Genomic DNA, 27,315 nt, shown 5'->3' on the forward strand with positions numbered 1-27,315 from the left:
GCTATCCTCCAGCCTACAAAGCATTCACCTCCCTTCAGCCACAGAGCTGGGGCCTCGAAGGACTCCCACTATCGAGCCCTTGCCTTCCTTTCCAGCCTCACCACCCACTGCCCTCCAAACACTGGTCCCAGTGCCCTCTGAGCACCACCGAACACCCATGCAATTCCCTCCTTCGACCTTGTCGTCTCTCTTGCTGGGAGGACAAACCCCTTAGCCCAGAAAATACTTGTCCCTCTTTTCAGCTCTTAGAGCACTTTGTCAATTCATTATGTGATGGTGAATTGTCATATGACTCTGTAAGTTTCTCAAGGAGGTTTCATCTTTGCCTCTCTGGTGCCCCACACAAGACTTGGAGCATACTGACCCCCCAAAAAATTCATCTGATGAAGTTATGAATTACTGTCTCTAATGGGTTGTTGATGTGAGGCCAAGTCTTGGAGAGAACTGATATCCACATTTCATAAATGACTCACTCAAAAGCCAGGGAGGCTGTCTCCTGGCTGGGGATAAGCCCTCCCCACAAAGCCTCTGCAGTTCGGGAAAGTGGAAGCCCCCATGCTGCAGCAGCTGACAGCCCACACCGTGGCCTGGCAGGTGGCAGCATGGCAAGGCCTTGGACTCCACCGAGGAGTTTTTGTGAGAAACAGAGTCACATCCCTCAGGCCTGGCTTAGTCACAGGAGACGTGGGTTTCCATGAAGGCTCTGACACTCACTTGCTGTGTCCCCTTCAACAAGTCACATAACTCTTCTAGCCTCAGTTTCCTCATTTATAAAATGAAGAACCAGTTCTGTGAATGTCTTACAGATTCTTAGGAGGCTATGTGACCTCACTGGTCCTCTCTCCCATGGGTCTGTCTTTTGTCTATTTTCATTATGTCTCATTCTCTCCAAGTCTGTGAAATTGAGAGCTTTTTCTTATTCATCTCAGTGTCTCCCCATAGGTCTAGCATGATCATTTCCACAAAGCAGCAATAATAACCACTCACTGTGCAAGAGGCTCCATGTTAAGCCTTAAATACATGAACTAATCAAGTCACCACAAAAACTCTGTAAGGAATCTTCTATCTGTACTGTTCAGAGCAACAAACAAACACTTAGGGAATGTCGTTTGCCGAATGTCACCAGGCTATCAGGATATAGGGTGGTGCCAGACCCAAATCCATCTGACTAGAGCCAGAACTCTAAATAATTAAACTAAAAGCTATTTATTAGGTTGGAAGTAGGGAAAGCCAAGTGTCAGCCATGTTTGTCAGTAGTAATATAGGATCATTATTATTCAGACTGAAGCAGATCAATAGAAGCTATATCCCCTGGGATAAATTTCTGTCCTTTGGAAAGAGGGAAAGAAACGGTGAAACCCAGAGATACTCTGACAAATCAGATCTCGTACAGTGGCAGGAAAAAAACTGTCAATAGGCAAGCCCATCATCATAGCCAGCAATAAACTCACCACCTCTTACAGCCTCAAAGCTCATGAGGCAGATTCCAGCTCATTTTTCCAGCAAATACCCTGCATATCAGTGACCACATATAAGCAGGTGCTTTGGAATCAAGACTTGATCAAAATAGCACATATTTTCCAGAAAAATGTTTTCTGTAACTTAGAATCAAAAGTCAAACTTCATGGCATAGTTCAAAAGAGGTAACTATGTTTATACAATGTCTCAAGAAGTGGAAGAAAAGACAAAACAAAACTGTGAACATGGTCTGGATGTCTCCAGGTGTGCTCCCATTTTTAAAGAATTTGATATACCAAGATCAAAACTTCTAAAATAATTTCTTAAAGAGCACTGATTCATATTGTAAAAGAAATTTTAGCTTTGCAAAAAGATTAACCATCGACCTCATTTCTTCCAACATTTACTAGATTTAGAGTGCTTATTATGTGTCATTACCTCTGCCAAGTCTTTTTCTTTCTTTCTTTCTTTTTTTTTCTTATTTTTTTATTGCATTTTAGGTTTTGGGGTACATGTGCAGAGCATGCAATACAGTTGCATAGGTACGCACATGGCAGTGTGTTCTGTTTGCTTTCACCCCTTCACCCACATTTGGCGTTTCTCCCCAGGCTATCCCTCCCCTCCTCCCCCTCCCACTGGCCCTCCCCTTTTCCCAGCTATAGAGCCCAGTGTTTAGTACTCCCTTCCCTGTGTCCATGTGTTCTCATGTTTCCTCACCCGCCTATGAGTGAGAATATGCGGTGTTTCATTTTCTGTTCTTGTGTCAGTTTGCTGAGAATGATGGTCTCCAGATTCATCCATGTCCCTACAAACAACACGAACTCATCATTTCTGATTGCTGCATAATATTCCATGGTGTATATGTGCCACATTTTCCCAATCCAGTCTATCATCAATGGGCATTTGGGTTGATTCCAGGTCTTTGCTATTGTAAACAGTGCTGCAATAAACATTCGTGTGCATGTGTCCTTATAGTAGAATGATTTATAGTCCTTTGGGTATATACCCAGTAATGGGATTGCTGGGTCAAATGGAATTTCTATTTCTAAGGCCTTGAGGAATCGCCACACTGTCTTCCACAATGGTTGGACTAATTTACACTCCCACCAACAGTGTAAAAGTGTTCCTTTTTCTCCACATCCTCTCCAGCATCTGTTGCCAAGTCTTAATCTTTTCATTTGGCCTTTAATTATCTTCATTCATGACACTGCATCATTTTTGATTTATGAAAAGCCCCTATCTGATTCACTCATTCATTCATTTGCTCAGTAATCTATTTATTCGTTCTTCCACTTTCCCCCTCATTTTCCAGGTCTATTCTTTTTCCTGTCCCCTCACACCCCCATCACCCACCCACCATTCCAATCAGGACAACTCTTTTCAGTGGTTGATGTTGAGCCTTTTATTTGTAAACATTCGTACCTGTTCTTATAAGACAGGGTTTTTTTGGCATGTATAGATGTTTAATTCATATAGATGATGTGATGTTATACATTTCACACTGTTTCTTATTTTTTAATTCAGCATGGTGTTGTAAGCACTATCCATATTGATGTAGACATTCTGTGCCTCACTTCTAACACCTGCAAAGTATTCCATGGTGTGCAAGCACTGCATTTCACCTAAGCAGATTGTCTCCAACTCCCTCTTCCACAAACAAAGCATCGATGAACATTCTTATGTGCATCTTTTTTCAAAGGCGTGTGAAAATTTCCTGGAGGTTATATGCCCAGAGGTGGAATTACTGGGTCAAATAATAGGTATATATTTAATTTGACTAAATACAAACAGATTGCTGTCCAAGACTTCCACCAGCAGTTCATTCTTTCCCCAGCTTCTCGTATTTCTACTTTACCACCAAACCTGGCATCATCCACGGTCTCAATGTTGATAGTGTAGTGGATGCAGTGGTAGCAACAGTGCAGTGGTTTTAGTGTAGTAGTGCAGCGCTAGTGTAGCGGTTTGTTTGACATTTCTGATACTAATACATGGAAGCATGTCTTCATATGCATGTTAACCCTATGGAGCTTCTCTTCTCCAAAATGCCTGTTCCATCACTTCTTGGCCTTTTGGCTAAGATCAAGTGTAGTATCTGTTCTTGCCAGGTTAAAATGCGTGTTCATTCCTTTGCCAGTTTCTCTGCTGGGGTTGCCCTTTTTCTTGTTGATCAGCAGTTCTTTGTACATCTGTCTTCTAGATGTACAATTCTAGATATTTCCAGTTTTACTCAACACAACTTTCTTCACTCTTATCATCTGCTAACTTTATCCGTAACATGCTTTTCTTGAATAGAAATACATACTTTATGTACATAAACCTATTTTGTTTTATTGGTCTCATTGATCTTGTACTTCACAGTTTTCATTGTTATTTATTATGGTATAGCTTAAAGGTTTCATATAAGTTAATCAGGTTCCTCAAAACATCCTGGCCAGGCGTAGCGGCTCATGCCTGTAATCCTAGCACTTTGGGAGGCTGAGGCAGATGCATCGGTCACCTGAAGTCAGGTGTTTGAGACCAGCCTGGCCAACATGATGAAAGCCCGTCTCCACTAAAAATACAAAAATCAGCCGGACATGGTGGCAGGCCCCTGTAATCCCAGCTGCTCAGGAGGCTGAGGCAAGAGAATAGCTTGAACCCAGGAGATGGAGGTTGCAGTGATCCGAGATCGTGCCACTGCACTCCAGACTGGGCGACACAAAAAGACTCTGCCAAAAAAAAAAAAAAAAACTAAAATTTTGATTAGTTTTCATTGAATTTATAGATTACTTTGGGGAAGATTGATATCATTATAAAATTAATTTGGCCCAGCTAAGCATGGGACAGCTGTCAATCTCCTCAGATCATATTCCATGTTTTTTATTATTAGAGTTTTTAGATTTTCTCCACAGAAGCATAGCGTATTCTTAAATAAACTAATTCTCAATTATGTTATAGTTTCTGTTGATATTCTGAATGGCGTCTTGTTTTTTATATAATTTTCTAGTTGGTTATTGATACTACAGAAAAATTCGAATATTTGAGTTTATCTTATTTTTATTGTTTATTGGTTATCTAAACTTATTCTAACAGTTTATTGGTTATCATAGTCTTTCTAGGTAGAAGGTGATCTCTTCTGAAAGTAATGGAAGTTTTACTTTTTGCCTCCCAATTCTTCCATCTCTTATTTCTTTCCTTTCCTACAGTGTTGGCCAGTACTATGACAAGTAGCAATGGTAATAATGGTCATTCTTGCCTTGTCCTTGTGTTACAGAAATGACAAATTCCTAAATTTTTTTTTTAAGATGAAAAATCTTTGATTGAAAGGGCTCATGGGCAACAAGAGAGTTAAGGTAAAACAAACATTTGGATATATTATAATAAAATTTTAAAACAATTAATACAAAAAGGACATTCTAAAAGCTTACTGAGAAAGAGAATATATCCATAGCTAAGGAATAAGAATCAAAATGACAGTATAGTTCTCCACAGCAAAACTAGATGCGAGCGGATAATGAAGAAATACTTTTACATTGAGATACCATCTCACGCCAGTTAGAATGGTGCTCATTAAAAAATCTGGAGACAACAGATGCTGGAGAGGATGTGGAGAAAAAAGAACACTTTTACACTGTTGGTGGGAGTGTAAATTAGTCCAACCATTGTGGAAGACAGTGTGGCGATTCCTCGAGGCCTTAGAAATAGAAATTCCATTTGACCCAGCAATCCCATTACTGGGTATATATCCAAAGGACTATAAATCATTCTACTATAAGGACACATGCACACAAATGTTCATTGCAGCACTGTTTACAATAGCAAAGACCTGGAACTAACCCAAATGCCCATCGATGATAAACTGGATTGGGAAAATGTGGCACATATGCACCATGGAATATTATGCAGCAATCAAAAATGATGAGCTCATGTCCTTTGTAGGAACATGGATGAACCTGCAGAACATCATTCTCAGCAAACTGACACAAGAACAGAAAGTGAAATACTGCATATTCTCACTCATAGGCAGGTGATGAACAATGAGAACACATGGACACAGGGAAGGGAGTACTACACATTGGGGTCTATTGGGGGGAATAGGGGAGGGACAGCAGAGGGGGGAGCTGGGGAGGGATAGCCTGGGGAGAAATGCCAAATGTGGGTGAAGGGGAGGAAGGCAGCAAAACACACTGCCATGTGTATACCTATGCAACTATCTTGCATGTTCTGCACATGTATCCCAAAACCTAAAATGCAATAAAGAAAAAAAAAGTACTTAAGAAAACAAACACTGAACCTATAATTTTAAAGCTAGCCAAATAGTTATTTTAATACTGTAGAATAACAAAGATGTCTTCAGACCTTCAAGACTCCCATTAAAATTGCTCTTGGTGGAAGCATTCAAATGAAGAGTGACCCAGGAGGATGTTGCAAGGCATATGAGAGCAAAAGGTCATCAACAACTGGGTAAAGTTTATTACAGGAGTTTTCTTAAAGCTAGAAAAAAGAGAGAATTCATATGTAACAATATACACAAGTCCAGAGAACACCACTGATATTATATTATATTTAATTTTGCAAAATGTGGCCCTTGAAGAGATCAAAGAGAAATTGAAATGCACTAATGCTTTTGTTTTCTTAGGAGAAAATATAGCTATCAATAAATTTAAGAAATCAATAGGGACAAATAAACATATAAGTAGATCTTAAGTAAGAGGCAACCGCCAGTTTGTTCTTATTAAAAAAACATTTTTATAACATAATTTTATAATATAATATAAATAACATTATAGAAACAAAAAATGTTTTATAATAACATTATAACAAAACAAAAAAGTTAAACTTTTAAACATTCTGAATGTTTAACTTTTTTATAAATAAAATTTAAACATTCTGTTTAACTTTTAATGTTTAAAAGTTTAACTTCTAAATTTTAAACATTTAACTTTTGAGCATTCTGACAGAAACTTGATCTTTCTATGAAAAACAGGAAGGATATATTTAAAAATGATTGGAAAACAGGAATAAGTTGGCAGGGTAGGTTCTACTAGCACAGTAATTATAATGAATTTAAGAATATTAAACCCACCAACTAAAAGACAGAGTTCTGCATTTAATTTATTTTAAAAATCCAATCATGTAATCTTGATTCTAAAGCTAAATAAGGTTAATGTAAGAAAAGAAAGTTATAGGCCATCTAAACTGTGAACATCAATTCAAAAATCCTAAACAAAATATTAGCTTGCTGAATTCAATAGTATATTAAGGACTAACACAACATGACATAATAATAATACATCATAATAGGTAAGGTTTATCCCAGGAATGCAAGGATGGTTTATTCTTAGAAAACCTATCAATGTAATTCCCCACATTGATAAACTTTAGGAGAAAAATTATTAAATTAGTCAATCAAATCTAAACATTTGATAAAGTCCAATATCCATTTTTATTTTAAGTAAAACAACTCTTAGAAACTTAGGACTAGAAGGATATTTCCTTAACTTGATAAAGTTTATATACCAGAAATCTACAGTGATGTTACACATAAAAGAGAAATTATAGACAAATTACCTTTAAAAACAAGTTGCTGTCCAGGCATGGTGGCTCACACCTGCAATCCCAGCACTTTGGGAGGCCAAGGTGGGAGGAACACTTGAGCCCAAAAGTTCAAGACCAGCCTAGGCAACATAGTGAGATCTCATTTCCACAAAAAAAAAAAATATTAAAATTAGCCAGATGCGGTGGCATGTGCCTGTAGTCTCTGCTACTTGAAGGTGGAGACTGGAGGATTGCTGGAGCCCAGTAGGTCAAGGTGTGCTGTGATCATGCTACCCACATTCCAGCCTGAGCAACAAAGAACAAGTCCTATTGCATTTCCATGATTAATTTCCAAACAGTTTTTACACACATACTGTTTTGTATCTATAGTGCAAAAAATAAAACATATAAAATATACCATGTAATTGTGCCAAGTTCTATTTCAGGCTTTGAGGATACAGCAGTGAAAAAACATAAATTTTTAGCATCCTATAGCTAGATAACTGGTGTTGGGTAGAAAGAAAATTCATATGACCTTGTAATAAATGATCCGTCATCAACTCAGACATGGACTAGTGATAAAAAAAAATTGACGACCTAAGAGGCTCAACCACCTCTAAACTATGAAGATTTTTCCATGGCCCAGAAATTCAGGGCAGTTTATAAATTCAGACCTATAGAGGATTTCTTAACCTTGGAGATGGGAGTAGAATGGAGGACCAGGTTGATTTTAAAGGGGAAGGGCATGAATCCTGTGTGCATATACATGTTTTCCTTGAAAGACAGTTCAGAGAGTTCATGAGAGCCTCAAGGTTAAAAACCACTGTTTATTATAAAGAAATACTGTGATTTCAGATATTTAAATATATAAAAGATAAGTTGCTGTAGGTCCAGCTAGGACAGTAATGGGCTCCAAGGTAAAATGAGTAACCGATAACATATCGAAGTCCATTGCAGCCTTCAGGCAATTTCCCACATATTCTTTACATACTGAGTCAGCTAAACCCATTTCACATTTCTCTGGCAAATATATATCATTTCATTCTTATGCATAATTTACCTTAATTATGGGGGAGGCCGCAGGATATAGTGAAGGGATTATTTAATTTAGAGTCAGAAAGCCTGGTTTGGAATCTGGCTGCAGTGCTGGCACTGTGGACTTGGTCAAGTTGTTCAAACTCTCCTAGTTTTAATTTCCTCCTCTTCCAGATTGAAATAATGATAATAATTGTTGCACTGATAGCCTAGTATAGAGTTTTCTACATACACTAATTGTACTGTATTATTCGGATCAAAAGAATATATCACCAACTTCCCTTTCATATCTTTGTTCTCAAAATTCACACACACTAGGGAGCCCCTTCAAACTTTACCAATTTCTAGTTTTCCAAGAAAAGGTCGGGTCCTGCTACCTTATCCAAAGGAGAGATAAGATTCAAACATCTCATCTTCTCGAGTGCCCAGGCATCACCTGCAAATATGGCTGACAGCTGGACGGCAGGTTCCTAGCTAGGCATAGGCCTAATCATTGGAATTTATAGTTTTATTTTGCCTTCAATCATTAGACATTATGACTAGGCACAATGAAAAGGAAATCATATTCATCTGATCAAATAGAGATTGCATCAACCCAAGTGGCGCCTGGATGAGTGCCAATGTTCAGAAGCCAGGGCTTTATTGTGTGTGACAGCCTGGACTCCACGGCAGGCTGGAAGGTGCCCAACTCTTTTTATGGCCATTCCTGAACTCCCTCTGGTACTAGACAGATGGCCTCTAGCCACTCTGACAACCTTGCATTAACACAGGCAGCTGACAAGTGTCCATCATTTTGCAGATGAGAAAACCAAGGACAGGTGGCTTTAATTACTATATATGGCCTGAGACTGCCATAAATGACCTTGTAATATAGTCAAGAAAGCCTAATAGTTATTACTTTTGGTGCTATTATGCCATGGAGTCTGGGGGGGAAATAATCTTTGCCAAAAGAAAGTGTTTGTGGGCTATTCTACTCACTGTGTGGTCTCTCCAAGGCAGAGAGATTTTTTTTTTTTACCATTACTTAGCACCACACACTGAACAACGGACTTTATTTAATAGTTTTGCCTCCTTGTTACCAACATTATTTTTCCCCACTTCCAGCATAATCAGTGGACACCGTTAAGAAATATTTTCCATGATACTTCTACAAATGCTTATTGAGCGCAAACTTTGTGCTGGGAATAATGTTAAAGATAATGAGATAAGGAAGTCCCTAGGCTCAAGCAAGTTATTGCTGGTATGAAAAACCTGATATATTTTTCTTACAACTGAAAGTCCCATAAGAATTCCTAGAGAACAGTTTCCATCTAAAGTACATGGGATACTTACTATAGAGAGATGTCCATTGGGCCCCACTTCTAGAGAACCTGACTTAGTCTGGAGCAGCCATGACTCTGTCAGTTGGTTGGTTGGTTGGTTGGTTGGTTGGTTGGTTGGTTGGTTTGGAGGTGTTTTTTTATTGCATTTTAGGTTTTGGGGTACATGTGAAGAACATGCAAGATTGTTGCATAGGTACATACATGGCAGTGTGATTTGCTGCCTTCCTCCCCTTCACCTATATCTGGCATTTCTCCCCATGCTATCTCTCCCCAACTCCCCACCCCATGCTGTCCCTCCCCTATTTCCCCCTGACAGACCCCAGTGTGTGATGCTCCTCTCCCTGTGTCCATGTGTTCTCATTGTTCAACACCCACCTGTGAGTGAGAACATGCAGTTTTTGATTTTCTGTTCTTGTGTCAGTTTGCTGAGAATGATGGTTTCCAGGTTCATCCATGTCCCTACAAAAGACACTAACTCATCATTTTTTATGGCTGCATAGTAACCAACATTTCAGGTGACAATGCTTTGAGATTTAGGAAACACAACCCTAGACAACTGAAAACTAGTCCTTCCTTTATCTCAAGATCTCCTTTTTTACCTATCCCCTTCCAAGTTTTCTTCATTGGAATGCCCCTAGAATACCCTGATTACCAAGAAAAACAAAAGCCTCCAGCTTAAGTGTAGCGTGGAACATCCTTTGTCTAGCAAAACACATAACCATCATTTCCCACACAGATGAGGGAGCTTGGCTTCATGAACACTCCACACCCAGAAACAATCTCATTCCTATGGTTCTCCCAAGAAATAGTGATCCAGTGACCCTGTGACCTGGCACACACTCTGCCTGTCCAGGACTCAAAGCTCTCAGCCTCATTTCTTCTCCGTGCAGCATTTAAAACCCCCAAGGGGCCAGAGCCCCCCAAAAAATATACATCAGGGATGCTGTTGATTTGATCAACAGCTGACCAATGCCCTGTTCCCCTTGAACTAAAGGCCCAAAGGAGTAAAGTGAAGGGAGTTTGTCCAGTGATCGAGGTAATAATACTTGTCAACCATCCTCCCTTCTGAAGATGCCACACAGGGACCTCCTCCTCTTCCTCTTCCTGAAACTTCAAGCCCTCCAGTGACTCAGGAGTTTCGCCAGGTGTAATGCATGATTTGTGACCAAACACCATGGAAATAGGAATTACAATAAAGCCAAAGTCCATTTCCTTATGAATCAAAGGTACAGTTTACTATAAAAAGAAAAAGGCTCTAACATGTGAAGACAAGTCTATTTGCATATATGCCATGCTCCCGGGCAACTCTCGGTCACAGGTGGAGCTGTAGGGCTGGCAGCTGTACTGCTGTTTTTCAACCACCACTTCTATAATTTGGTGGGAAGGCAACTCGAATAAATGAATGAATGAAGAGACAAAGAAAATGAAAAGGAGATGAAAATAGAAATGTCAGTAGAAAGAAAAAAAAGGAAAGGGTGAGAAAGAGATAATGACAACTCAAAATTTTAGACATCTTGAAGGTCCAAAAGAAAAAATAGAAATCTGCTTCCAAAGATAGAGCAGTCAATTCAAGTAAGCATAAAATCGACATGAGGCATTTGTCGGCCACAGTAACACTAGAGTGAGACCAATGAACAGAGTAAGCTAAGCCTGGCCTCGGTGAACCCAAAGTCTGACATTCAGTCAATACCTGGGTATCCATGACCCCTGGTCCACCAAAGTGTACAACGCCCAGAATATAGAAAAGACTCTAAAAATGATAGCTAGTATTATTACTATTTTTTCATTAATAACAAATATGAACGATTTTGACTTGAGCCCAGTGTTGCTATCACTCTCTATGGGAGAAAATACTACATTTTTTTAAGAAAAAGGTAATAAATGTAACAGGCACACAATAAATATAAAATGATTGGCATGAGTACTTTTTTCTTTAAAAAAAAACTCCCTTAATTACTGTGTTCCACAAATACACACAATCACGTCATAAAAAAACAGAAGTGGAGAGAGGTGGGTGGAGATAAAACAACTCCAGGAGTCCCAGCTCACAACACCAAGCATAGCTAAGACTTCTGGAGCGTTGACTATGTGTGAGGAACTATTCTAAATACTTTACACATATCAGTTCACTTAATCCTCATAACAATGGTTGAAGCATTAGCCTCATTTTACATATGAGGAAACAGACAGAGTGAGGTTAAGAAACTTGGCTAAAACACACAGTTTATAAGGAAAAGAGCCAGGGATCTAATCTGGGCAATCTGACTCCATAGCTTCTAATCATCACATCACATTACTCCCACGACACACACACACACACACACACACACACACAAGAGAGGTAAGTCCCAGACAGTTGATCATTCATCCATCCATTCATTCATTCTTTCATGCATTCATTCATTCAGCAAATATTTTCGCTGAATGTTATCCCACCGTCATCTAGTCTGTATTTGGCATTGATGGTGGAACAGTCATCAAGGAAAGTAAGGCCCTGACTTCTTAGAGTTGACATTCCAGTGGTTGTGAGGAGAGGTAGAGGAGAGGCAACCAGAACAAATATCTTCCCATCAGAACAAGGAAAGCAGTGAGTCAGAAAGTATCTTTCAAAATAAACACTTTGGGCACATTCAGAAAAGAGTTTCTAAAAACCCAGCAAAGGGATACAGATAAAAACCATCAATGGAGTCCAATCCAGATATTCTACATGCAACAAATTCAAGAAATATCAGTTGAGCACTAGCCACTGTCCTCACAATAACAAGGTAGAAACTGGCTCAGGGAGTTCCTAAGCTCAGTCACACCATAGGAAGTGCGTACTAGGCTCTGGTGGCCTTTCCGCTCTGTGACAGAGACAGAAGGTTTTTTAAGAGGCTAACAGACTCTGAACATCTTGGATCTCCCTCTTGTTTTGAAGGCTTCCTGTCCCACTTGAACATCTTATAACGAAACTCAGACCACCTACCTCCCCAAAACAAGGCAACCATTTTGCACCAGTTGAGGCAGGCTTCACAGACGGATGCACAGACTACAAAACAGAGTTCCAGACAGAATGCTAAGCTGACTCAGACCCACCTCAGCTGGAGTTTGGACTGGCCAATTTATAAAATGATGCCAAGCCCTGGAATGCAGAAAATTTGGCAGACTTCTGGTGCAAGGAAGCATCTTGGGTTTCTTTCGTAACCAGCAAATTTGGCATAAAAAGAGTAGTAGAGAATATGCTCAATAAAGTCTCATTGATTCACTGATAACAGCTCCTTCACTCTTTTTCAGGGGTAGACAACCATATAGACATCAGTGGCTGCACCTGAAGTTGGGGAACAAGTTCTCCCTCCAGCCCACCTAGGTTAACTGCAGTAACCAAGCCCCAGGGACCCTATTCAGGATGCTGGTTGTTGAAGACAGTGGCCCCAGTTGCTGCAGTAGACTGCAAACTCATGCTGTTGAGAGTCTTGAGTCTTGAGCCAACATGCCCATTTTCTGTCACTCCAAAATTTTTGTAGGTTTTGAAATACAGACAGGAATTTAACCAGGTTTATCTAGGAGAAATGTCACATGAAGCCCAAGGAAGTGCAGAATTTTGTCAAATGTCGCATGAGAATCCTATTCTTTCATTTTTTCAGTCACTGGACTCAGGGTCTGCAGAACTAGAACTCTGCTGGCCAGGACTTCTTCCTCCTCACCATCCTACAGGCCTGGGTGGCACAGGCAGAGTTATGTCTGAGGCAGCTCACATTTCCAAGATCACAAGCAGCTTGGAATTGTGTTCCATCTCTCTGGGCCTTGGAATTGTGTTCCAAGCTGCCTGTGATCCTTGGAAATGTGTTTCCCGTTGTGTTCTGTTTGTGTTCCATTTGGAGACTAGGGAGTCATGGAAGGTTTTTCACTGAGGAGTGATAGGGTCAGAGTTGCACTTCTTTTAAAAGTGGCTTTGGCAAGAGTATGAAGATAAATTAGAGTTAGAAGAAAGGGTGGGAGGTTAGAGAGAGAGTCTTGCTAACAATTGTTTCAGCAAGAATTAAGTAGGGTTGAACCTGGAGTGGTAATCACAGATGATCCCGAGCCGCCTGGCTCTCACTGTATTCTATTCTGAAAGTGTCGTGTCTCTGCATTCTTGGAATCAGTCACATAGTAAGCACTCAATAAATGTTTGCTGGGTTAATGAGAACTGAATAAATCTAGTGTGCGCCCTTCATTGTTAAAATGAGGAAATAGGACCAGAGAGATGAAATTACCTGCCTATGGTTACCTGGCTAGGCAAGGGCAGAGATAGACCTAGAACCTAGCCTCCAGCTTCCCTTTTCCAGTGAGTTTCAAACTTTATTATGCATCCAAATTACCATTTCCAGAGTTTCTGATTTGGCAGGTCCAGGACAGGGCTGGAGGATTTGCATTTCTAACAAATTCTGAAGTGATGCTGAGACTGCTGGTCCAGGGATCACACATGAGAACCATCTGGTTCTCCTCTATAACACCTAGCTATCTTGTTCAGAAAGCAGGGCCTCGCCTGGCTCCTTCATCCCTCACTGCTTGGCTCTGAGCTTTTGGGAGAATAGACATTCCATTCCAGCCTGAACAGTGGTGACAGTTTGGTAGTTAAGAGCCCAGACCTGAAAGTCAAGCCAATCTTATCTCCTCTGAGTATGTACATTATAGAATTCTTATAAGGGTTAGGTTACTGAATGTGCATAAAACAGTACAACAGTGCCTGGCAAATAGTAAACACACGAAAGGGACAGCCATTCTTACAATCCCATGGATAGGCTTGAGCCTGTGCCCTGAGGGGAGTCTGATGGTACTGCCTTTACTACAGAGACGTATGAGAATACGCCACAGAGTGGTGACAGACTATACCGTATAGTCGCCTAGATCCATAAACATATACATCAACAATGAGTGCAAAGATTCCTAGGAGGGACACCACTGTGGGATGATGCTATCTGGATCTCCCCGCAAGCTTCCTCCAAATCCACTAGATCTCTTATCACTCTGAGTCAAGGAACCAGATTGCTAAATCACAGTTTATAAATTATGAGTCACTTTATCTAATCTAGATTGTCATATGCACTCATCTATCAGAGAGTGTGATATCAGCTTGGACTGATTAAAGCAACCGAAGCAAAGGGCAGCATTGGAACACCTGTTCCTTTCAGCCCTCCACACACTCGGGCAGCAGCAGCAGCAGCAACGGATTGTGGTGCCCAGAACCCCTGGGTGCCTGAGAAGTACATGCTGAAGCCAAGCAGTAGCTGAGTACAGGTCTCCAGGATGCCGGTTACCCAAAGAACTGTATATTTGGAAATCTACTACTCTAGTCCCAAACATAGGATACACCATCACGATTTCCTCTTTAGCCACTCAGCTTTGGGGACATCTGGAAAGAGGTTGCAGAGAGAAGCCAGGAGGAAAAACTCCCCAGTTACTAAAGCACAACCAGACTGCCGAAGGTCTAGCATGAGAAGGAGAGGGAGATGCTCTAGGAGGGACGGATTACTTACCAAGTGACATGACCTGTCCCCAAGCTCCACTTCATACTGATTGAACTCTGGGAGCTCCACTACCCTTTGAAAAGCTCCGTGCAAATGTGAACTTGAACTCTGCTCTTAGAAATACTCAGCACAGTCAAGACAAACTGGTACTGTCTAAAAAACTCCATAGCAAAAAGCAATGAAGAAGTCGATCTCTGGAATTAAATAGATCTGCGTTCAAATCTCAGGTCTACCTCTTAAAACTGTAACCTTGAGCAAAATCACCTAATGCTCTGTGTCTTGATTTCATCACCTGTAAGATACAGATGCAATAGTTCCTCACCAGGCTGTTACAAGGATCAACTCAGATACTGCATGAAAAGGCATACCATGAAGCCCCACAATCGTAGAGGACCAGGAAATGGCCATTGTATTACTAAGCACCGAGCAAGAGTGAGCATACTAGAATGACCCAGGGAACACCAGACACGGGGAAGAAGTCAAGCTGACAAGTCCAGCTTTCTAAACTTGCTGTAGCCAGCCCATTCCTGTGGCTCAAAATTCCTGCCCTTTCCATACTGATATGGTTTGGCTGTGTCCCCACCCAAATCTCATCTTGAATTGTAGCTCTCATAATTCCTACATGTTGTAGGAGAGACCAGACAATGGAATCATAGGGGCAGTTTCCCCCATACTGTTCTCGTGGCAGTGAATAAGTCTTACAAGATCTGTTTAGTTTTATAAGGGGGAACCCCTTTAGCTTGGTTCTCATTCTATTGTCTGCTGCCATGTAAGGCATGCCTTTTGCCTTCAGTCATGATCGTGAGGCCTCCCCAGCCAGGTGGAACTGTGAGTCCATTAAACCTCTTTTTCTTTATAAAATACCCAGTCTTGGGTATAGCTTTAACAGCAGCATGAAACACATACCTAGTGTGAAAATCAATGTCTGGCCCACCTCCATGGCCTCTTCATTTCTACTGTTTATTTCCATATGGGCCCACCTCAGCATCCTCTTCAGACACTTGTGCCCAGCCCTGTACCTGGTCTGAGAGGCAGACCTCGTCCCCAAGTAACTGACACCAGGAAGGCATCACCTGGTGATAAAACGACTGCCACTTACCAAGATATGGTCTTATCTTTGTTGGCCTAATAATCTCAGTAGAGTGGAAAAGCCTGAGATGCTCATAAAATCATTCACTCCACATATATAAATGGAGACCCTGTCCATGAGTCCTCTCCCCCTCAGAAGCCATTTCATTAGAACTTAGTGCCCCCAGCTCAGGAAATCTGGCTCCCAGATAGTAAGTTCATGGAGTGACTAAGGAAGAAGTCCAAATGGCCTGAAAATGGAGAATTTTTCCTGGAGCAGAGAGGGCAGTCCTGAACCACAACCAGGAAGTAAGGAAGAAATTGGCCCAGGCCAGCTGGGCTTCGGCATCCAGCAACAGCTCCTCCATCCTCAAGGCACCCAGGGGCTCTGCTGCAGGTGCGGTCAGGAGCTGTGCCAGGGGAGACTGGCCTGAGGTCCCACATGGCTTCCTGCCTGGACAAACACGCCTCTGCAGCCCCGGTGGACTGTCACCTCCGCAGGCCCCTCAGGCAGCACTCACACTAGCCCATTGTTCTTCCTCCTGCTGGCAGTTCACTGGCTCCTGCTCCCATCCCTGCTCCCAGAGACCCCAGCAGAGCCTCGCATCCCAGCACTCCAGCAGAGTAGGTACACACTGAGCAGGTCCTGGGCTCAGCACTGTCACCCCTGTGTGTGTCAGAGAGTCAGGGACCTTCCCTATTTTAGGGACATGCCTCGAAGCCTGGTAGCAGGGATCAAAAGAGCATATCGTGAAAAGGCTGTTCAAATGACAAAGATTTTCAACTGGTTTCTATCAGCAATGTTCTTTTCTTTTTCAAATAAATTACTAAGCAGTTCTCCAAAACTTAAAGCAGATAGAAAAGCTCCAGCTCCAGTGAAAAGGGAGCAGGTGGGGCCCACAGGCTGTCTTTGGGGTCTTCCCACTCCTTTGTCTTCCCTTGCCCTCAGTCCAGGCAGCCCCACAAGCATCTCCAGAAAACACACAGAGTTGGAGATGCTCTGCCCTAGGCAATGCCCCCTTTGAACTCACCCTGCAGACAAACGTCTTCCAGCCAAACTTGGAGGCACGCCTCCTGCATCACCTTGATCGCTTTGCACAGCTCCTCAACCTGGTCCACCAGCGGGTACAGGCATCTCGCAGAAGCCACCCCAGAGACATGCCTGTCTTCTCTGGGCCCAGCCCAGACGTGACGCTGCTGTTGCAGCACAGTTTCAGCCCCTGTGCCCTTCAACCTCCTCCTCAGCCCCTGCCCAGGATGATGACAGGTGGCCATCAAGTAGCAAATTATACTTGAGACTTGAGAGCAGTTCAGAGCCAATGCCCCCTTCAGAGCAGCTGAACTCCTACATAAATGCAGGCTGTCTCTGTGCTAAGGGGCAAAGACTTGGGGCTTTGGGGATAGAGCTTTTAGAATGGTCCCTCCTGTTATATGTAACTTCTAAACTGCCTTGGCATTAGGTAACATTCTGAAAACCAGTCACCTTGATTTCCAGAGTGACCAGCCAGGGTTATGGAAGGTCCACAGCACTCCCTGTTCCCTCTGCCCTTCCCAGGCCTGTCCCAAGTCAGCCCCATTTCCCATCCCAGTCAAGTCTACCCGCATGTCCCCATCCTGCTGCAGTTCCAGCAGGTGCACCAGAAAAGTGCCTGCTAATTAAGACAGGAACATTCTCTACCCCCTTGTTTTTTAGCAAAAGCTAATATGCTTTTCCATTATGTCTGAGGTTCAGTCGACCTTCCTGAAAATCAAGACAAATGTAACCACAAATGTGGATGCAACCACAAGGCCCAAAACTCACGCTACTCCCGCCCTCAGTGTGTTCCCATGCATGTGGGTCCACCCACCTCCCAGCATCCTTCAAAGCCTTGCCCAAGACGTACACTTCCCTGAAATCATTTCTAACCCTTCTTTTAGAGCGTTTATGATTCAATTCCTCACTTTTTGATAATTAATCACATGTTGCTTGAATCTTCAAAGAACACTTAAGAGTTAAGAGTTTTTGTTTATTTTCATTACTCAATTGTTAGTTTCTTACAGGCAAGGACCAAGCCTTCCCATCTCCCACGGTGCCCAGCAGTGTTTTATACTGTGGTTTGCCACATCTAGTTTTCAATTAGTATAGGTAGATTTATTCATGCCACTGGCTAGGAACAGTGTTGAGAACATACAAACTCTGAAGAGAGCTCTCATAAAGCCATTTCATTCAAAGAAACGAAACTAGGGCTGAAAAAGAACATGAGATGAGGCACACATTTTAATCTCCTAATTTCTTAGTTCATTTCATATTTCCCTTAAGCAAACATTTGTAAACTTAATGTGTATGACACCCATCTCCAGACTGTCTCCCAACACCCACAATTTCTCCCCCAATCCACTTCCCAAATGCAGCCAAGAGGTTCATTTTTTATGCAAACCTCTCATCTTCTTCCACGGCTTTAAATCCTTCAATTGCCCTTCCAGTTTCCCTGAGGCCCCAGTCTAAATCCATCTGGGATGGCTGCCATTCTAACCTCATTTCCTGTCATATTCCCCCATACTTTCTAGGATCGGGCATATTCAACTTGCAGTTCTTAAATTTTCCACACCAGGGTCTCTCTCTATTCCAGGCCTTCACAGGAGCGCTTCTCTCTGTCTAGAATGTTCTTCTCCCCACCTTTTTCTTTCCTTTCCTCCATCCCTTTGCCTGACTGATTTCTGTTCAATTTTCAGTTTTCGGATTAAGCATCACTTACCCAGAGAGGACTTACCTGAGCCCCCGAAGTCAGATCAAGCTGACTGATAGGTGTTCACAGGGCATCTGTCTCCTCTTTAAGGCGGGGTCTTCTCACTGGTTTGTTTTTTCTCCTACATCCTGAGGCTTTAGACGGTGTCTCTTGTTCATGGTGTATCCCAATGCTAATAGTGCTTACCGAATAGAATTGAAATGTCACCACATTTCAGCCAAATGTTTGGGAAATCTTTCTTATATACAGTGCTTTCAGGCCATTAAGGCACTATGCTTCAAGTGATGCTTTGGGATCGCTGTTTTTAAGATAAAAGTACAATTAAAGAAGCACTGTGTGCAAGAGTTCCGTAATCTCTAATTCAGTATAGTTTCTCTTAAATAAAATCATTAACTTCCCCTACCACAACCTTATCCTCTGCTTCGGTCCTGTCCACCACCCTCACTTGTAGTCTTTGGCTTGTGGGGCGTGTGTGGAAGGAAGAGGGCAGTTATGACCACCATTACCACCACTAGTGAGCCACTGTGTTGCTGCCTTTTTAGGTAAATCATCACTGTCTATCCCGGAAGAAAAGGCTCCAACACTGCTGATTGTCTGCAAGGCTGAGACGGCTTCCGTAGATTGACAAGCAACCAGAGATAGCTCGTGAGTTTGCAGACCAGCCAACCATTGACCAAATACGGTTTCAGAGGGCACCCCTACCTGCCAACCACATTACTCCAACTCTGAACTAAAATGCCCCAGTAAGACCTCTGTGCTTTAGCCTAAAGCAGTGGATTTCAAACTCTCACATGCATCAGATTGCTAGGACTCACCTCCAGAGTTTCTGATTCAGGAGGTCTCATTCAGGCTGAACATTCGCATTTCTATGTTCCAGGTGATGGTGATGCTGCTGGTCTGGGACTCACACAGTGACACCTTTCCACTTAAGCTAGGAATGGCTTTCAGGCCTGGTGGTGAGTGGGATTCACCTATGGAGGGGTTTTTGTTTGTTTGTTTATTTGTTTTTGTTTTTTATAGAGTTTGAGTGGGGCCCAGTCTTTTGTATTTTATAAATGTATGATAAGTGATATTGATGCATGGCCAAAGTTGAGAACCACGTTATCCCTATTAAAAAGCAATGATCCTTGTAAAGGTCTAATATTTTGGTGCAGAGCCAGTGATTTACAAGCTAACATAAATGAGTTCTTGAGCTTCCCTGAGAGATTTTAATGGCGGGAAAGGGCATGAATACTGAAGATCCCAGACCAAGAGAGATATGTGGATGAGGCACAACCCCAGAGAGAAACGGAGGCAGCCAAACCCCACCTTTACTCATGTCATCACGTGCCCAATCTGTAGAAGCCTCATGCAGGAGGTGCCCTTGAAGCCACAGTTGCAGCTGCTTCCATGGAGGCTTTTACTGCCTTCGGCTCTGCTTCCTGTAGCCTCCCCAGCTGCAGCCAAGACTGTCCAAATGGGCAATGTGAAAAATCCAGCCAGCCAGATATTGTGACTGAAGCCCTGGATACCACTTAGCCTCTGGCATGAGAAAGCTCTTCCCCTGACCTCCTGTAAACCTCACTGTCCAGGGAGTCACTAGAAAGCATCCCCATATGAATTTGATCATTGGACTGCCTTTGAACACAGGAGCCCAATGGGACTTTAAGCTTCACTTTAACTTCCCTGGAGAAATGACATGTCTCATGAGCAGGGCAAATTCAGTCAGATGTTCTCCCCTTCACTTTCTAACCCCAGGGGAAGTGGGTGGTAAGAGGAAGGGGTCAATGTTTTTCCTGTTTCCTCTCCCAAATGCAACTTCTGAGTCATACCACCTCTTGAGAAGATAAGACCTACTTGCTTAGTCCCTCTATGGCTTTAAGAGGGCTTGGTCGTCTTTGGGAATTGACCTCCTTTTTGCCGGGACAGCAGTCTCTGATAATGAACTCCAAATTTACTAGAGAGCTTCCACTTTAAAACCACAGCATCTCCATCCCTTAGCAGAGCCTGGATACAAGAGTTATGGGAATTGCAGGCCACAGCTGAGGTTAGTGGGATGGGATGCAAGCAAGTGGCTAAAGCCTGAGAGGTCCTTCTGCCCTCAGGGTGGTGGGTGTGAGCTGAGTGGGACTGAGGTGTGAGGGTGTTTGCAGTCCTGCATTATCCTAAGTATGGCCTGGATAGAAGTCTTATTCCTGATCTACAGAGAGAAATGGGAGGCCCTGGAGAGAGCCTGGATGGGTGAGGGTGGGGTGAGGGGAGACAGTGTAAATTCCCTCTGTTACTAGGGAGGTCAGAGAGGGATTTACAGCAAAAGAACCCTGAGAAGCAGGAGGCCCAGGTTCCCAATGACTGGCTGAGCAACCTCAGGAAAGTCATGCTGCCTCTCTGTGCCTCAGTTTCCCCATCTGTAAAGGGAGAAGACCAGAGCAGATGATTGTGCCTAGCCCTAGTGGTCTATGATTCTACAGTTAAGTGAATTAAACTACTATTGGGTCTCTTGTCTTAAGATACAATAGGCAGTTGCTAAAACTGCTTTCGGCTCAGGAAAGGGTATTGCATCTGTAGTACTGGAGTTAATATAAATAGCAAGAACTTTAGAACCCTCCAAATGAAAATCCATCTCTCTCTTCCTCCCTCCCTCTCTCTCTCTATCATACAAGCTCATGTTAAAAGATGGAGAATGTTCTAAACAAAGTGCAGGACAGATTTAATTTCTGAACTTTAACAGCATAACTTTAACATCGCTTCAAAGGAAAATAATCTTATGATTCTTAAAGCCCTTATTCCCAAGAAGACATGGAAGTGAGGAAAACTCTAGAAGAAAGGAAGACTTCCTCCAGGGGATAGAGGTTAATCTCTCCCGATCCCATGTGTGCTGGGTAATGACTAGCTCCTAACAAAGAGTATATAAAGGGGAAAAAATAACTTCACCGTGGAGAGACCTAACAGACACCACCTTAACCGAACGAGCAATGTTAACATCTCCTGTGACCAGTCATGGTCCGATCACACAGCCTTGACCGGACATAGTGGGAAGCGCGCGTCACCTCTGTAGTATTCTTCCTAAAAACCCATAACCCCAGAATAACCATAAGAAAACACCAGACAAACCCAAACTGAGGGACATTCTGTAAAATATCTTACCAGTACTCTTCAAAACTGTCAGGGTCATAAAAACAAGACTGAGAAAACTCACAGAGCAGAGGACACTAAAGAGACACAGTGGATGAGATCACAGGCTGCTCCTGACTCGAACCTGGAACATAAAATAATAATAGAAAAATTGGTGAACTCCAAATAAAGTTTGTAATTTAGTTCGTGGTATTACACAAATGCCAATTTCTTAGTTTTGATCAATGTACCATAGTTGCATAAGTCGGTAACATTAAAAAACGCTCGGAGAAGGGAGCATAGAAATCCTCTGTGCCTTATCGTCGCAACCCTTCTGCAAAGCTAAAACTATTTCAAAATAAAAAGGTTTTTAAAAACCAGATTATACATAGGCTCGGCAAAATCATTCATGCGAAAAAATGTGTCAACTAGCAATGAATATAGCATCACTGTTTGGGTGCAAGATTGAAGATTTGTACATCATAAACTAAATTAAATGTCAACAAATACCATGGCCTCACTGTCTTTGTTTTCATAGTCACTCAGTTAGACTACAATCTCTTGTAAGGGGGTTTCTGCCTATCACTGTATCCCCATCACCTAACTCAGAGTAGGCACTCAGAAGGTATGAATAAATGAATGAATGGTATTATTCTGAGGTTGTACAAAGAAGGCAGGGGATGAATTCAATCCCTGCTTTCTTGGAACACACAATCTAAGAATATATAATTATATATTTTTATTCATATATTATTTATATGTGATACGGTTTGACTCTGCGTCTCCACCCAAAACTCACCTTGAACTGTAATAATCCCCATATCATGGGAGGGACCTGGTGGGAGGTAATGGAATAAAGGGAGGCAGGTTTTCCCCACGCTGTTCTTGTTGCAGTGAGTGAGTCTCTTGAGATCTGATGGGCTTATAAAGGGGAGTTCCCTTGCACAGGTCCCCTTGCCTGATGTCATGTGAGATGTGATTTTGCTCCTCATTCACCTTCTCTCATGAGTGTGAGGCTTCCCCAGTCATGTGGAACTGTGAATCAATTAAACAGCTTTCCTTTATAAGTCACCCAGTCTCGGGTATGTCTTTATTAGCAGTGTGATTACAGACTAATTCAATATGGCAACATAGTTATCTTTTATTACGTGTTACTTTATATCAATCTAAGAAATCTAAGATCTATATATAAAATCTAAGATACATTTACATAATGCACACACACATACAATCAGAGAGAACAAAATACCAATATTCAACCAGCCTGAGGAAAAGTGAATTCTCTGTCAAGGGGGATTGTTGCCTATTTTTGTTCACTGCTGTATCCTTGGCACCTAGAATGGGTTTGGCACTAGCGGACACTCAACAAATATTTGTTCGATGGATGAATGGAACAAGCCTCCCGTACCAGCCAAGGGGATATGCCTTCCAGATCCTCTCAGGGTTTGTGTGTAGGAAGAGTGGGGGTGCTACAGAGAAAGCTTCAGCCTTCCCAGCCTCAAGGCAAGTTGGCATGTGTTGTATTTGTGCTCAATGTTCTACTGAGATGCCTCAAAGATTCTCCCAACCGGCCTTCGATGGCCTTTCAGAATCCTCATTCTGCACAAAGGTCTGACTGTGTTTTTTGCCAAGGGCAAAATAATAATAACAATGATAATAATACATTGGAAATGTCTCCACACACTCATTTCCACATTGCAATTTGTGTTGACTTGGTGAAAAAATTCAGTGGAACTGAATACCACTTTCCAGAGTGGAACATTGAATGACATCCCCCAAGAAAAAAACTCAGAATGAGTCCCGTTCGTCTTCTGAATGACCAAATCCATTTCTCTCCAGAGAGACGCTTCTCTTATGGGGGAGCCAAGAGGTACAGGGCTGCTCCAGTGGTATTTATGCCCATCATCCTGTGAGCTCTTAACTCGAGAATGACTCTGGACAGAGCATGGGTAATTTCTCTACTTGAGAAACCCTCAAAGTAGAGCCTCAGGTTACAAAGATGAAACACAATTGTGTACACAGAAATCTGCCTGTGAAGCCAAAGGTAATTAACCTGTGCTTTTTATGCTTCAGAATCCCAACCTCGAACACTCTGTTGTTCTCCTCCAGGCACTGAGTTATGCAGGACTAAAATTAAAATGAAGTCCTCCCTTCACCATGACGCTGTAATAGATAAAGGGGAAATGATGTTTGTGGGCTAAGGTCTCCTTTACTTGCCTTGCAGGACAATGGAGAAAACCCAGTGAAGCAGTTTATCTCTGAGCCAGACCTGACAGCTGCAGAAGAAGGGATCTGGGAAGCATTTGAACACCCATCCAGCAAACTAACTTCCTTTCTCTCCCACCATGGGGCCTATTATTGTCAGCATTAATTTTGAGCAAGCCACTCCCTTGCCCCCTGCAAACTTGAATGAAGATGTTGCCGGAGTGGAGTGGCAAATTAAGCCACTCAGAGAGAGTTTAGTATTTGTCAGGTTAACCAGTAAGTCATTTGAATAGGTCCTAAGGAAATAGGACATGGGATGTACCGGTTAGGTGATGATGGTGATGATGGTATTGATGATGCTGGAGATGCCGGTGGTAATAATGGTCGTAGCAACGTCAGGATATTGGAAGTAGAACTAATAACAAAAATGCCATTTTAGAAAAATGTATTATGCACCAGTCAGTCAGCATGGTAAGTACTCTGTACTGATTATTTCAGCTTGTCTTCACAACCATTTTTATATATCCTTTGATATGGTTTGGCTGGGCCCGCACCCAAATCTCATCTTGAAATCCCACATGTTGTGGGAGGGACCAAGTGGGAGGTAATTGGATCATGGGGGGAGGTCTTTCCCATGCTGTTATCGTGATAGTGAATAAGTCTCATGAGATCTGATGGTTTTATAAAGGGGAGTTTCCCTGCACAAGCTCTTTTCTTGTCTGCCACCATATGAGACATGCCTTTCACCTTCTGCCATGATTGTGAGGCCTCCTCAGCCACATGGAACTGTGAGTCCATTAAACCTCTTTCTTTTATAAATCGCCCAGCCTCGTGTATGCCTTTACCAGCAGCATGAAAGTGGACTAATACATCCATTTTATAGATGAGGAAAACTAAAACTCGAAAGAGAGTAAGCAACTTGTCACCCAGCTAGAGGAGAAAGGGCTGCAGCCCAACAAAAATTAAGATGATGCCTTATCTGAAGCAACCTAAGCATCTGTGGTTAGAACACAGTTTCTAGGTCCCTGCAGAGGTAAGAGCACACCACGAGACAGGGTGCAGGGAATCATCTGACATCACAACTTGACCCAAGTGCCCTCTGCTCTCCTCACTTTTTCAGGTATTACTTAAAGGGTAACAGACCTCAGATTCGCTTATCTACCATCTCTGGTGAAAAAATACATAGGAAAACGCAAAGACACATCTCAGTGAGTGTGGCAGGAGCTGCTGGGTGAAGAATGTCCTTTTACTTGGAATTGTTTCTCTAGGAAGAAAGGACAGATCATTCACTCTGGGAGACATGAAAACTCGGAGCTTTGACATAAAGACCAGGAGCTGAAGCATATTCCCTTTATCTCTCCTGGTCTCATTGTCAATATTGAACAGTTTCAAGTATCATATTGTCACTTCATGCTATCTTGCTATCTTAATCTGTGGTTTCATCTGTTGGATCTTTCCAACTGTATTACTAACTCTTTGTAGATAGAGACCATTATCCTGCTTCTTACACATCATCCCCCACATCCCAGCACTAGTGTGGGTGCCTAATGTATATTTGTAGTCTAATTTCTAGAGTCACGTCCACTGCAGTCAGGTTCAGCTACTGAGGACTCTGCTGGACATTGAGATGTCAGAACCATGAGAACCCAGAGAATTTGCAGAGGTTACCTGGCCTCTCAACAAGAACAAAACTGACCCTCTTTATAGTTTTCTGGGACACCAGGCAAGCTTTGATAAGATTTGGAATCATAGCAGACTCCAGATAATTTTTCAGGAGGTGCATTGATCTCAGTATGAAAAATGACCGAATGTTGCCACTGCCAGAGGGTTCAGGGAGTGAGGAGGGAGGGCTACCTGAAATTATGCTTTATAAAATGTACATGCCCAGATGCCTCATAAAAAGGAAGGATAGCAGGGCAGTTAGCACAGACTCAAAGCCTGAGTTCAAATGTCAACTGTGCTACTTGCTAGCTGTGTAACTTTGGACAATCTACTGAACCTCTCTGTGCTTTAGTTTCTCCACTTGTAAAGTAAATATAATAGTACTTATCCTATAATATCGTGTTGTCCACAGAATACTATGCAGCCATAAAAAACAATGAGTTTGTGTCCTTTGTAGGGACGTGGATGAATCTGGAAACCATCATTCTCAGCAACTGACACAAGAACAGAAAATTAAACACCGCCTGTTCTCACTCATAGGCAGGTGTTGAGCAATGAGAACACATAGACACAGGGAGGGGAGCATCACACACCGAGGTCTGTTGGGGGGGAATAGGGGAGGGACAGCAGGGAGTTTGGGGAGGGATAACATGGGGAGAAATGCCAGATATAGGTGACGGGGGGATGGAGGCAGCAAACCACATTGCCATGTAGGTACCTATGCAACCAACAATCCTGCATGTTCTGCTCATGTACCCCAGAACCTAAAGTGCAATAAAATATATATATAAATAAATACATAAAGCTCTTGTACTTTACCAAAGCAGTTAAATTATAAAGGTGTTATAGTTGAGGAATAATAAAAAAAGATTGTGTTGTGAGGATTAAATATGTATAAAACACTTAAAAGAGTTTCTGGCATATAGCAAGTGCTGCATAGAGATTAGGTATTATTATTCCTAGCAACTTTACTTAGTAATTATTATTATAGCATTCTGCAGATACAACATATCTTTACCACCCTTTGCAATGTATGATGCTTTACTTTCTCCCACCAAACTTGTGAAACAGGTTTTATTAGTACCCTTACTTCACGGATGAGGCAATTTAAGATTAGAAGGCATAAATGACATCCTAACAATCAACAATCACATGCCTGTATCACTACACACTACTGTCTTTTGTTTTTGTTTCTGATTTTGTTTTAGACACAGGGTCTCTACGCTGGGCTCAAGTAATCATTCTCCCCTGTCAGCCTCCTGAGTAGCTGAGACTACAGGCACATACCATTGTGCCTGGCTACATACTCATGTCTTTTGCTGATGATGACCTTCAGGTGACTGTCAGCTTCAGCATGCCTCCAGTGGGGGATGGGTGGATGGCTCAGCAGAGCCCTGCTGACCCACTGAATGGGATGCTAAGCGCCATCTCTCTTTGCTGGCAGACCATCACATAGTTGAGTCCATGCTTGTGCCCAATGTCTTACCTCTGCTCACTTTTCAAGAAGAATCCCTAGATGGAAAATGAGACCCCATTTTTCTTATTTTAATTGCCTTAGTCATCATTTTTTCCCACCACAGTATGCCTCATACACTAGAAGCACTATTCCCTGGGGGGGAAACATCTACTGCTGCCAGGTTCAGATATTGCCCATTTACTTGGACCAGAAATGAGCAAGAGGCCAAGGCTTTGGGAAGTGGGCACCAGGAAGCTGGCATCCTCCTTCCTGGGGCTATTAGC

General features: G+C 42.3%; 1 long non-coding RNA gene and 1 other non-coding gene across 4 annotated transcripts; one reads left to right on the forward strand and one right to left on the reverse strand.

Moving 5' to 3' along the window:
* Positions 1 to 3,511: 3,511 nt before the first annotated feature.
* Positions 3,512 to 3,699, forward strand: LOC118145839 (U2 spliceosomal RNA). The gene has a single exon (XR_004731344.1). It is a non-coding gene; the product is annotated as a U2 spliceosomal RNA (small nuclear RNA).
* A 2,052-nt stretch (positions 3,700 to 5,751) lies between these two features.
* LOC108593716 (uncharacterized) lies at positions 5,752 to 21,845 on the reverse strand. 3 transcript variants are annotated; one of them, XR_008474968.2, is made up of 5 exons: positions 19,431 to 21,845; positions 18,640 to 18,913; positions 9,708 to 9,791; positions 7,009 to 7,281; positions 5,752 to 5,931 (listed from the first exon to the last, which is right to left on the reverse strand). It is a non-coding gene; the product is annotated as an uncharacterized LOC108593716 (long non-coding RNA). The 3 variants fall into 3 exon arrangements; XR_013522802.1 differs by having other exon boundaries at positions 9,708 to 18,796; XR_013522801.1 differs by having other exon boundaries at positions 9,708 to 18,913.
* Positions 21,846 to 27,315: the final 5,470 nt, after the last annotated feature.

Source organism: Callithrix jacchus, chromosome 10, assembly GCF_049354715.1.
Source record: "Callithrix jacchus isolate 240 chromosome 10, calJac240_pri, whole genome shotgun sequence".
NCBI classification, from domain to species: Eukaryota; Metazoa; Chordata; class Mammalia; order Primates; family Cebidae; genus Callithrix; species Callithrix jacchus.